Below are 12,222 nucleotides of genomic sequence, written 5' to 3'. Positions count from 1 at the left end.
CATGGGTTTTCCGTCTGTCCTGCATTTTTATATTGAAAATCACATCTCTGTTATTTGCTTCTTGTATAAGGTGAATATAATACAAAATTTCCCTATACATCATATTTCTACTGTGTACAAGGGAGAAAAAGATACCATCAGGTTTATAGAGCTATAGAGACAACTTGCTGTTACATGAGTAACATCAGTACATGATCATCTATGATCCTTGAAAATTTTACATTAAACACACACATGAATATATGCACACATGTATATACTAAGTACCCTCATTTATCATTTTACCCAACACATGTTTATAAAGTGTCTATAATGAGGCAGATATTATTCTAAGCAAATGAGACAATACTGCTGTCCAGGAAAGCCAATGTCCTTCCACTGCTGTAGGGTATAATTTTAGGGAGTGGATATATATATGAACACATAAACCATCAAAATATTTTGCGTGTTGTTTCAAGCTAAGTGGAAAGTCTGTAATCCCACCGGTGCTCAATCTCCAGGGCAGTCTGCCGAGGGAGGTGATGCTGTCAGGAGGGAGTCACGCTCTGATAGCTCCTCCCTCACTAATGAGACTGTGACCTTGGCCTCTCAGGACTTGGCCCCTATTGTCTCTCTTCCTCCTGTCATGCAAGGATTCAGCATTCACAAAAATAAAATGAATACAAAGGCTAGGACCTCAACGAAAACCTATTTTATTGATCTCTCTTTGGACTTTCAACCTCTCACATTATGAAAAATAAATTTCATTTATATCCAGAAATCCATAACTAGAATCCAGAATTGAAATAAATTTCAATTATATGCAGAAATAAATTTCATTTATTTTATCCAGTTATCAAACATGTTGTTACAGTGGCACATACCTAAGCCGATAGTTGACTGATTTCCAGCAATAATATCAAGAGGAAATAAGAAAGGGAAGGGTAGTCTCTTCCAAACTGATCAGGAAAACTGGATTCATACATGCAAAACTGGATGCTCATCTTATACCTTACACAAAGCAATTGAAAATGTGTAAGAAACCTAAATATAAGTCCTGAAATTGTAGAACTCATTAGAATTAAAACGGGGAAATCCTTTGACCTTGGACTTGGCAATGATGATTTTGGAAATCACATCAAATCTCGGCTACAAAAGTAAAAATAATTAAATGCAATTATATCAAACTAAAATTTCTGTACATAAAAGCAAATCATGAAAAAAAATCAAAAAGGCAACATATGAGCTGGGAAAGATGTTTATAAACCATATATCTGATTTGGTTAATATCCAAAATTTGGAGCATGTACATAAAATTTAATTTTGGAAAATAACAAGCCAACTTAAAGACAGGAAAAAGACTTGCACAGCTAAGTAGCAAAGAAATTTATCAAAACATCTGGAGATCACTAATCATCAAGGAGATTCAAACCAAAGCAATAGGTTCACCCTCACTGCAGAAGGAATAATTGTTATCAAAAAATGAAAGGGCAGTGCTGGGCAGATTATGGACAAATGAGAAGACGTATACACTCACTGTGTTCATTGGTATTCTTATCCTATACTAAGTTTCCTCATAAAATGAAATATGACCTAGTTTTTCCTCTTCTTGGTATGTGACCAATGGAAATTAAACGCACACTCATTAAGAATTCTGGCCTCCTGATGTCACTGAAGCATAATGAACAAAAGCAAAGAGGTAGAAATGACCCAAGAGTGTCCACTGAGATGCATGATGAAAACAGTGTGTGTCTATAAGGATCAGCCTGAAAGAAGAGCATCTGTCACTTTCCACAATATGAATGAGACTAGAAAGCATTCAGCACAGTGAAATTACCTGAACAAAGGCAGGAAATCATCCCATAATCTCACAGATATGTGGAATCTAAAAGGAAAAAAATTGAAGCATACAGAATAAAACAGTGATTACTAAAGGTGCAGGCAAGGGTGGGGGGGTCAATGGGAATCGGTAGGTTGAAAGACACAGCATAGTGGGTGTGCAGCTGAGCAAATTGAAAGATCTGCAGTACAACATGAGGACTAAACTTTTGGGGGGGTTGTGCTAAATGTGTAGACTCTAGATATTTCTGACACACCCAGTTGAGCCACTGTGACACAGTAGTTATGTTAATCTGATTCACTGCATTAATGATTTTATTATCTATATGCATCTGATAATATCACATCATATCCTCAATATACACTGCAAATTCTGTAAAAGAAGAAAGTGAATGATGTCATGGTACTTGGTTTGCAAATAGTACATTACTCCTAAGTAAAATTTTCTCCCATATTGACTTAACACTGCTATTATATTTCCAATCTTACAATAACCTGATATAATCTATAATACATACTATAATTTCCTCCTACAGTCCCAAGTTTTATATATATATATATATATATATATATATATATATATATACATATATATATATATATATACATATATATATATATATATTGTTTTTTATTTAAAAAGAAAAACAAAACTAGACCAAGCAAGACAGTAAAAGGCTAGAAGCAATACAGAATTTCAAGAGAAAAAACATATAGTAAGAGTTCACCAGTTAATAGATCACACATTGTCAATTTACAAACAGCTGTCCAGATTACAAAATTAAAGCATACAAAGTGGAGATTAATACAGTGAGATTGCAGTCAGTTCTGTTCTATGATCCAAGAAAAACTCAGCAATATGGATCTCTTTCCTACACATTTAAATAAACTTGCAGTTATATCCTTGAGATCACTTTCCTTCCTCTCTTTTTTACACTAACAATTGCGCATTTTAGTTTCCATTACTTCCACAGTTTTTTTAACTTTTTCTTTGAAGAGGGAAAGATAAAAGATTGAAAAAAAGGCCAAAAAACAAAAAACAAAACAAGATGGACCAAAGAAAAACCCAATGTGACAAAGCAAAACAGAGTCATTTAGATCAGGAGGATGGACATAGCATAAAATGAAAATAAATAAATAAATAAATAAATAAATAAATAAATAAAATAAAGGGGGGATTACTAGGTGATCAACAATGGTTACCATTATGCCTCTTGTTATCCTAAAAAGAGTAGCCTGTATCAGCTAGTATAAAAGAATTGAACAAAACTGTACATAAGACCAATAAAACCACGTTGGAGAGCTTACAGGATTCCAAAGAAGATAATAGTCAAATAATAACGGGCATCATAGAATATCTGGTTGCCTTCCAAATGTTGCCTATACCCTCAAACTTGATACTATTAAGTGAAACAGAATATCATAAAATCAGTCAGAACAAGATATGGAGAACACTACAGGGGTTCAAATCAGGTTAATAGGGAAACAAAAAATTACTATAATCTATCGCACTATTTTTAATTTAATTTTCCCTTAGTTAAAAGATACTAAGAAATAAATTATTTTTTTTTAAAAAAAGGAAAGAAAAAGGGGGGGAGACTGAGATTAAAAAAAAAAAACAGCATCAATATAACAACACCGGTCAGAATTGAAAATTTAACCATCATTGTGTTTCACCCCCAGATAGCTTGACATTAATAGTAGTTAACATAGTGACTTTCCTTGAAATATTTGAGTCTAATTTCGTATACTATAGCATCAAATTTATCAAGACAGGTGAGACCATTCAAGAGCATGAAATTTTTGCAGGGAATTTAAAACCAGCTAGCAGAAAGCAAACGTCAATTTCTATATTATCTCTTTATCTATAAAAAACTTGCTTATAATATCGCATACATTAAGATATAATAAGATACCACATGTTAGAACCAATGGAAACAAATGAACAAAAACTTGATGGGGCTTCAAAACAGGATGATATTAAATCAGTGCTAGCTATTACGCTCTTATTCTCTTTGAAATAGTCATTTGTAGTATCACAGACAATAAAATAAAAACACCCAAATAAAAACCATTCTAAGTAATGAGTGAAAACATTATATGGCTTCAAACCAGTGTGACTGGGAATCATGATTACCACGTACTTTCATGTATTCTTATCGTTTCTTACACTAGGGAAACTATTTGGTATTTACACAGGTGAGTTTGATTTATTTCACTAATAAGTATGGTCTCGAGCTGCGTCCATTTATTTATAAATGTCTCAATGTGATCATTCTTTATAGCTGAATAGTACTCCATTGTATAAAAATACCACAACTTTTTTATCCATTCCTCAGTTGATGGACAGTTAGTTTGTTTCCAAGATCTGGTTATTACAAATTGTGATGCTATAAACATGGGTGCACATATATCACTGTGGTATGATGCTTTCAGTTCTTCTGGGAATATGCCTAGGAGTGGAATAGCTGGGTCAAATGGTGCTTCCAGTCCCAGCTTTCTGAGAAATCTCCAGACTGACCTCCACAATGGTTGCACCAGTCTACACTCCCACGAACAGTGCAGGAGAGTTCCTTTTTCCCCACAGCCTCTCCAGCATTTGTTATGGGTGGTTTTCTTAAACTTGGCCATTCTTTAAGGAGTGAGATGAAATCTCAGTGTGGTTTTAATTTGCATTTCTCTAATGACTAGTGATGCTGAACATTTTTTCATATATTTATTTGCCATTTGTATTTCTTCATCTGAAAATTGTTTATTCATCTCAGATGCCCATTTTTGGATGGGGTCTTTGAATTTTGGGGGTCTGATTTTTTTTTTAATTCTTTGTACGTTTTAGACAGAAGTCCTTTGTCTGAGGGACAGTTCACTAGGATTTTTTTCCCAGTTTGTGGGTTTTCTTTTTACTATGTTAGAGATTTCTTTCGATGTGCAGAAACTATTTAATAAGATGTGATCCCAGTTATTGACTCTGGGAAGTATTTCCCGTGCGGTTTGAGTCTTGTTCATTAATTCTCTACCTACCCCTATGTCTTCAAGGTTTTTACCCAATTTGTCTTCCAATAGATTTAGTGTTTCTGTTTTAATATTTAGATATTTGATCCATTTAGATTTTAATTTAGTATATGGTGACAGGCATGGGTCTAGTTTTAGTTTTCGGCATATGAAGAGCCAGTTTTTCCAACACCATTTATTAAAGAGACTGTCATTATTCCGGTGAACCTCTTTGGCCTCTTTATCAAAGATGAGGTGGTTGAGTATGTTTGTAGTTGTGGTTGTATCTTCTAATCTATTGCATTGGTCTTCGGCTCTGTTTTGATTCCAGTCCCATGTTGATTTTACTACAGTTGCTTTGTAGTATAACTTCATGTCAGGGTTTGTGATGCCTCCTGCCTTGCCTTTGCTGCTTAGAACTGTCCTTGCTATTCCAGGTCTCTTCTGGTTCCAGATGAATTTTAGAATTGATTTCTCAAGATCTATGAGGTATGTTGATGGTATTTTTATTGGGATTGCATTGAATCTGTATAACAGTTTTTGGAGAATGGCCATTTTCACAATATTTATTCTTCCTATCCATGAGCAAGGGATGTCTTTCCATTTCCTGAGATCATCTTCAATTTCATTTTTCAATGTATTATAATTTTCCCTGTATAGGTCTTTCACTTCTTTCGTGAGAGTAATTCCTAAATATTTCATTTTCTTGGTTGCTAGTGTGAAGGGTGTGGCTTCTCTTATTTCTCTCTTGGTGATTTTGATGTTAGTATATAAGAATGCTATTGATTTTTGAGTATTGATTTTGTATCCAGCCACATTGCTGAATTTATTTATCATATCTAGCAGTCTTTCAATGGAGTTTTGGGGGTCTTCTATGTAGAGTATCATATCATCTGCAAATAGTGATAAATTAACTTCTTATTTTCCTATCTTTGTGCCTTTTATTTTTCTTAAATGTCTAATTGCTCTGGATAGTATTTCCAGTACTATATTAAATAGGAGGGGTGACAGGGGACATACTTGTCTTATGCCTGATTTTAAAGTAAAGGCCTTCAATTTTTGGCCATTTAGTGTGATACTGGCTATTGGTTTGTCATAGATGGCCTTTATTATGTTGAGGTAAAGACCATCTATTCCAATTTTCTGTAAGGTTCTTATCATAAATGAATGTTGTACCTTATCAAAAGCTTTTTCTGCATCTATAGAAATGATCATGTGATTCTTACTTTTGACTCTATTGATATGGTGGATTACATTTATTGATTTACGTATATTGAACCATCCCTGCATATCTGGAATGAATCCCACTTGGTCGTGGTGTATAATCTTCTTGATGACTTGCTGCATCCTATTTGCCAATATTTTATTGAGGATCTTTGCATCTGTGTTCATTAGGGAGATTGGTCTGTAGTTCCCTTTTTCAGTTGAGTCCTTCTCAGGTTTTGGTACTAGAGTAATATTTGTTTCCAGGAATGACTTAGGAAGGATTGCTTCCCTTTCAATTTCATTGAATAGTTTGAGGAGTGCCGGCATTAGGTCCTCTTTGTATTTCTTGTAGAATTCTGCAGCGAATCCATCTGGGCCTGGGCTCTTCTTTGTAGGTAATGACTTAATTACATTTTAGATTTCATGAATATAAATTGGGTTATTCAGCAGTTTTACTTCTTCTAGACCTAGCTTTGGTGTTGGGAGCCGCAGCCCCGAGCCCGGTCGCCTCACTTGGCGGACGTGAGGCCTGTAGTAAAGAGTGAAGCCTGAGGTAGATTGCCCCTCCCATCGAGCACGTTAGTTTCCTGCTTACCGCGTAAACAACCCGCTCAACAATATAGTCTGCCTGGCAACTGATGATGTTAGCCAATCAGCTTGCCTTGCTTACTTTAACATGATTGGACACTGTATCCGTATATATACTGGTGCCACCCCTGGGGGGGAAGAAGAAGCCCGGAAGTAGAAGCCCAGAAGGAGCCGCGGAGAGCGGACTGGTAGAGGCTTCGGAGTGAAGCCCAGAAGGAGCCGCGGGGAGCGGACCAGAAGAGGCTTCGGCTGGGAGCGATCCCAGGGCAGGCTGTACGGAGAAGGAAAATAAAAAGAAAAGGTTGTCCACTGCCAGACTTTGTCGTGTGTCCTTCCTGCCGGCCGGGAGCGGACATCGACACTTTGGTACTTCATAGGCTTCTAGAAATCTGTCTATTTTTTCTGTGTTATCTAACCTTTGAGAGTAGATGTTTTTGATATAGGTGTTGATGATCTTCTGTATTTCTATTGGGTCTGTAGTGATTTCACCTTTTTAATTTCTTATTGCATGAATTTGAGCTTTTTCTTCCCCTTTTTTTAATAAGGTTGGCCAGGGGCTTATCAATTTTATTTATTCTTTCAAAGAACCAACTCTTTGATTCATTGATACTTTGTGTTGTTTTCTTAGTCTCTATTGCATTGATTTCTGCTCTGATTTTTATAATTTCCTCTCTTATTCTGGCTTTTGGTCTGACTAGCTCTTCTTTTTCTAGCTGTTTGAGGTGTAGCATCAAGTTATTTATTTGTATTTGTTCTGTTTTCCTGATGTGGGAACTCAGTGCAATAAATTCCCCTCTGAGGACAGGTTTCATTGCATCCCACAGATTCCGGTAAGTTGTATTTGTGTTTTCATTTGTTTATAGGTATTGTTTAATTTCCTCTTTAATTTCTTCTGTGACCCACTGATTACTCAAGAGTGTGTTATTCAGTTTCCATGTGTTTATGGGATTTTTGCAGTATCTTTTATCATTAATTACTAATTTCATAGCGCTATGATCTGATAACATGCAGGGGATGATTTCAACTCTTTTGCATTTCTTTAAATATGTTCTATGAGTTAATATATGGTCTATTTTAAAGAATGACCCATGTACTGCTGAGAAAAATGTGTATTCTGTTGTTGTTGGGCAGAATACTCTGTATATGTCTATCAATTCCATTTGTTCACAGGTGTGATTCAGTTCTTTTATCTCTTTGCTGATTTTCTGTCCTGTTGATCTGTCCTTTGGTGTCAATGGTGTGTTAAAATCTCCTGTTATAATTGTATTACTGCTAATTTGGTTTTTCATTTCTGATATTACTTGTTTTATATAACTGGGTGCTTTGGAATTTGGTTCATATATATTTAAGATAGTTATCTCTTCCTCTTGAAGTTTTCCCGTAACCAGTATGTAGTGACCTGCTTTGTCTCTTCTGATCATTTTTGGTTTGAAGTTCACATTGTCTCCAAACAGAATAGCCATCCCCGCTTTTTTTGGGGGGGCGGGGTTTCCTGTTGCATGAAGTATTGTTTTCCATCCTTTGACTTTCAGTCTTTGAGTATCCTTTTGTGTTAGATGGGTTTCTTATAGACAGCATATGGTTGGATTTTGTTTCTTGATTCATTCTGCCAGGCTATTTCTTTTAATTAGTGCATTGAGACCATTTATGTTAATGGTTATAAGTGTTATATATTGGTTTATTAGTGACATGTTATATTTCTGCTGTTGCATCTTTATCATTCTGTTCTATTTAATTGTCTGCTTTGTTAAGTGGTTTTTTCTTAAGTGTATCTAGACTGTCTTTCAGTATTCTTTGCAGGATTGGCTTGGTGATCATGAATTTCTTCAGCTGTTCTTTGTCATGGGAGTATCTTATTTCTCCATCTTTTTTGAAGGACAGTTTTGCAGAGTACATCAGTCTAGGTTGTAAATCATTTTCCTTTAGGGTCTGACATACTTCACTCCATGCTCTTCTTGCCTTTATTGTTTGTGTTGAGAAGTCTGCTGTGATTCTGATAGGTTTTCCTTTACAGGTGATCTGTCTTTTATCTCTGACAGCTTTTAATATTCTATTCTTTTGTTTTATTTTTGGAATGGTGATTATTGTATGTCTGGGTGTAGTTTTATTTTGGTTGTGGCTATTTGGAGTTCTATATGCCTCATTGATCCTGGTATCAGTTTCCAATTTCATGTTTGGGAAGTTTTCAGCACTTACTTCTCTAAATATCCTCTTGACATTCTTTGTATTGTCTCCTTCTTTTTCATTTATCCCTATCAACCTGATGTTGTTTTTCTTTGCTTCATCTTGCAGGTGTTGTATTGTTATTTCTTGATTTCTTGTTATTTTTAAAAGATCTTTCCTTTCCTGTTCACTGGCTGCAATCTTGTCTTCAAGGTCCGAAATTCTACCTTTGCATTCATTCAGGCAGTTTTTACAACTTTCAATGCTGCTTTTGATTTCCTGTATATCTCTTTGCATCTGTTTTATATATTCTGTTTGTTTCTTATAGTGTTCATCCAGAGATTCTATCCTTTTGTTTAGTTCCTCCAATTTTTTTATCTGTGTCTTCTTTAGATATGTTCAGCATCTTCTTCGTTTCTTTTATTATTTCTTCTTTTACCTGATATATTATTTCTAGTTTCAATTCCTTCAAAGCTTCCTGGAGCTGCTTCTTTATTTCTGTTACTATTGTTTCAGGTATTTCAGGTATATGACATGTAGTTTCTTCTATGTATATGGCTCCTAGGCTTTCTTGGGGGGATGGGTTGGGTGTTTGAGATTGGTCTTTCGTTTTGTCATTTTCCTATGTTACTGTGTTTCAAGTGTAGTTTCCCCTGGTTGTGTTGTAAATTGACTCTTATGTCTGGGCTCTTGGGACTCCTCTTGTAGTAGCTCCCTCCTTGGGCAGCGGAGGCCCTGGATTAAAAGAGGCTTGCCAGGCTCCTCTCAGGTAGACCTAAAGCTTCCTCAATTTTCACAGTTTCAGGGCCAGACTGGAGTCGCCTCCGCTCAGCTGGATGCGCACCTTCCAGTCCCCAGCGGTGGTAGTTGGGTCCTGGGTGGGATAGGCGTCAGCAGGGCCAACCTCCGCTCAGCTGGATGCGCACTTTCCAGTCCCCAGTGGTCGTAGTATGGGCCCCCGGCGGGAGAGGCGGCAGCAGGGCTGACCTCCGCTAAGCTGGATGCGCACCTTCCAGTCCCCAGCGGTCGTAGTATGGGCCCCGGGTAAAATTTATATGTGAACAAATCATATATAATTTTATGTAATATTATATACAAGTTATACATATACAGGCATTCTCATTCAATGACCTATTCCATTCCTGTGACCAGGTCAAATGATTGATGGATAATTTAGGAATTTTATGTAGTATGTGCATTATGATATTACTAACAAAGAAATGGCATAAGGAAACCACAGATCAATGACTTTGTTTTTATTTGCAAACTTTTACATGCAATATTGAAATGTCTAACAGAAAATAAAACTATAGTGCAGTCAGCAAAGCAAGTTATACGGTACCAAAAAAGATACTGAGGCTCAATAAACAAGATGTACAGAACTGTAATTACAAAAACATAGATCGTAAATCTGAACAGCCATTGAATATGTAGACCATTAAACACAGAATACCTGAATTCACACACACACACACACACACACACACACACACACACACACATCTATATCTATATCTATCTATCTATCTATATCTATATATATAGATATAGATATATATATATCACTAGTTCACTTATACGACTTGCACGTTGGACTGTAGTGTCTATAAATATTCTTATAACCTAGAGTCTTAGAACATGTACCACCCAGTTTTGTGTTGGCAGTTGTTTTACTATTTCTTTATGTTGACTTTTTTTTCCTATGGATAAGTTGTTTTGAAGATTGCCATATATTCTAGAAATTTCTTCCTTTTTTTTTCTATTTAGCAAGACTATTTAGCAAGAACACAACCTCAGTAATGTACACTAATAATTATCTATTATATCAGGTAAGGAAGCAAATAATGTGACTTCATTCCACATTTGGTGATGCTTTGTTTACTACTTGATTACTGAATTATTGTGGACTGATTTTTATTGTACTCTGAAGTTTGTAGGTTGAAGACTCAACCCTGGGTATACTAGGTTAGGAAACTACTTTTGGGGTGTAGTGAGTCCCTGACATTGGCATCAGTGCCCCTAAAAAGAGGTCTCTGACAACTCCTTCACTCCTTTATACTATGTGAGGGCACAGCATAAAGACAGCAGTGTGAGAACCAAATGTGTACTCTCGTGGTACATAAGGATGTACCAGGGCTTTCAGCCACCTAAACTAAGAAACACGTGAATGTCATTTAAGTCACATGGTCTCTGTTACTTTTGTCACATTCTTTGATAAAAGCTAAGAAAATATCCATCAGCTGCCATCATCATGAAGATATATTTTCAATATCACTCTAAAAATAATCAACAGGCTGATTCTTTAAGACAATGTGACCATTATGTCCTCAAATGAGTTTTCACTAGTTTTAGCATCTATTCAACTTACCATTGTATTTTATGTTCTCAGCTTACATTATGCCACTTTTTATCACTTAGGTAACAAATAACAAAACTTTTGCTATAAGCTGTACATGTACATTTCTTAAAAGATATAATTGTAGTTAAATTTTTAGATAAGTTAACTCTATGTGTGAAAGTTTACTCTCCCTGAGAGAGTTGTCCTACATCTTATGTTAGTTTGAGATGCATAGTTTCAATGATTTGTGCTTCCCCAAAATGGGGATAGAAAGTACGGTACCTGGGGTAATAACTGCAGGTAAAGATTTGTGCCCTGAGCCATGATAATTGTCAATACTAGAAAACAGGTATCTCTCTAATGATAGGTCCAAATTAATTATTGTAACAGACGTTTCAACATAGTGTGAAGATATAAGATATTAAATAAAAATATCAATAATATTTCAGAGTTGTCTCAAAGTATTACTTTGATATACGAATTTTTTTTATTATTGGAATTGCCCAAAAAAGGCCAAAGAGGTAAAAAAAAGGATCAGAAATGCTTCTCTAAATCTTAAATTTTTCTACTTAGTTCCTGTTTGTTTTGATTAAATATCCATTTTCAGAAAAAAAATTTCAGCTTTATTTGGGTTACACTTCCCTTTTATTTCCCTTTACAAGAAGAAACTTCTCATAACATATGGGAAGTTCCCGCAGATTTATGAAACTAGTTATGGTGATCTTGACCTTCCTTGGAATTCAATAAATGCTCGAGCAGGTGGCTGAGCTGCATGTTCCTGACCACTTCCTCTTGTCACTATCCACAAGACATTACAAGTAAAACAAGCTGCTTGCAAACTTATGTTCTGCATCCCAAGCACTTAGGATTTAGGAGTTCTTTCCTTCAAATTACATTAGCAAATTGAAGATATATGGGTGTGGAAAGACAAATATAAGTGGAGGAAAGAAAAAGATGTAGGTGTTGCTTATCACCACTTAGTTTTTGTTTCCCAAACTCTAAAGAACAATGCCCCACATGGGAGCTTACATGAGATGCTTCAGAAACATATATCAAGCCTCCTTCTTGTGCTGACCCTATCTTATATTGGAAAAGTTGATCAATATTTTGCATTTTTT

This window comes from Cavia porcellus, unplaced genomic scaffold (assembly GCF_034190915.1).
Source record: "Cavia porcellus strain 051 isolate PalLab524CR breed Dunkin Hartley unplaced genomic scaffold, mCavPor4.1 scaffold_17, whole genome shotgun sequence".
Classification (NCBI taxonomy): domain Eukaryota; kingdom Metazoa; phylum Chordata; class Mammalia; order Rodentia; family Caviidae; genus Cavia; species Cavia porcellus.
The sequence above is the reverse complement of the archived record's forward strand: the minus strand, read 5'-3'. Positions refer to the sequence as shown.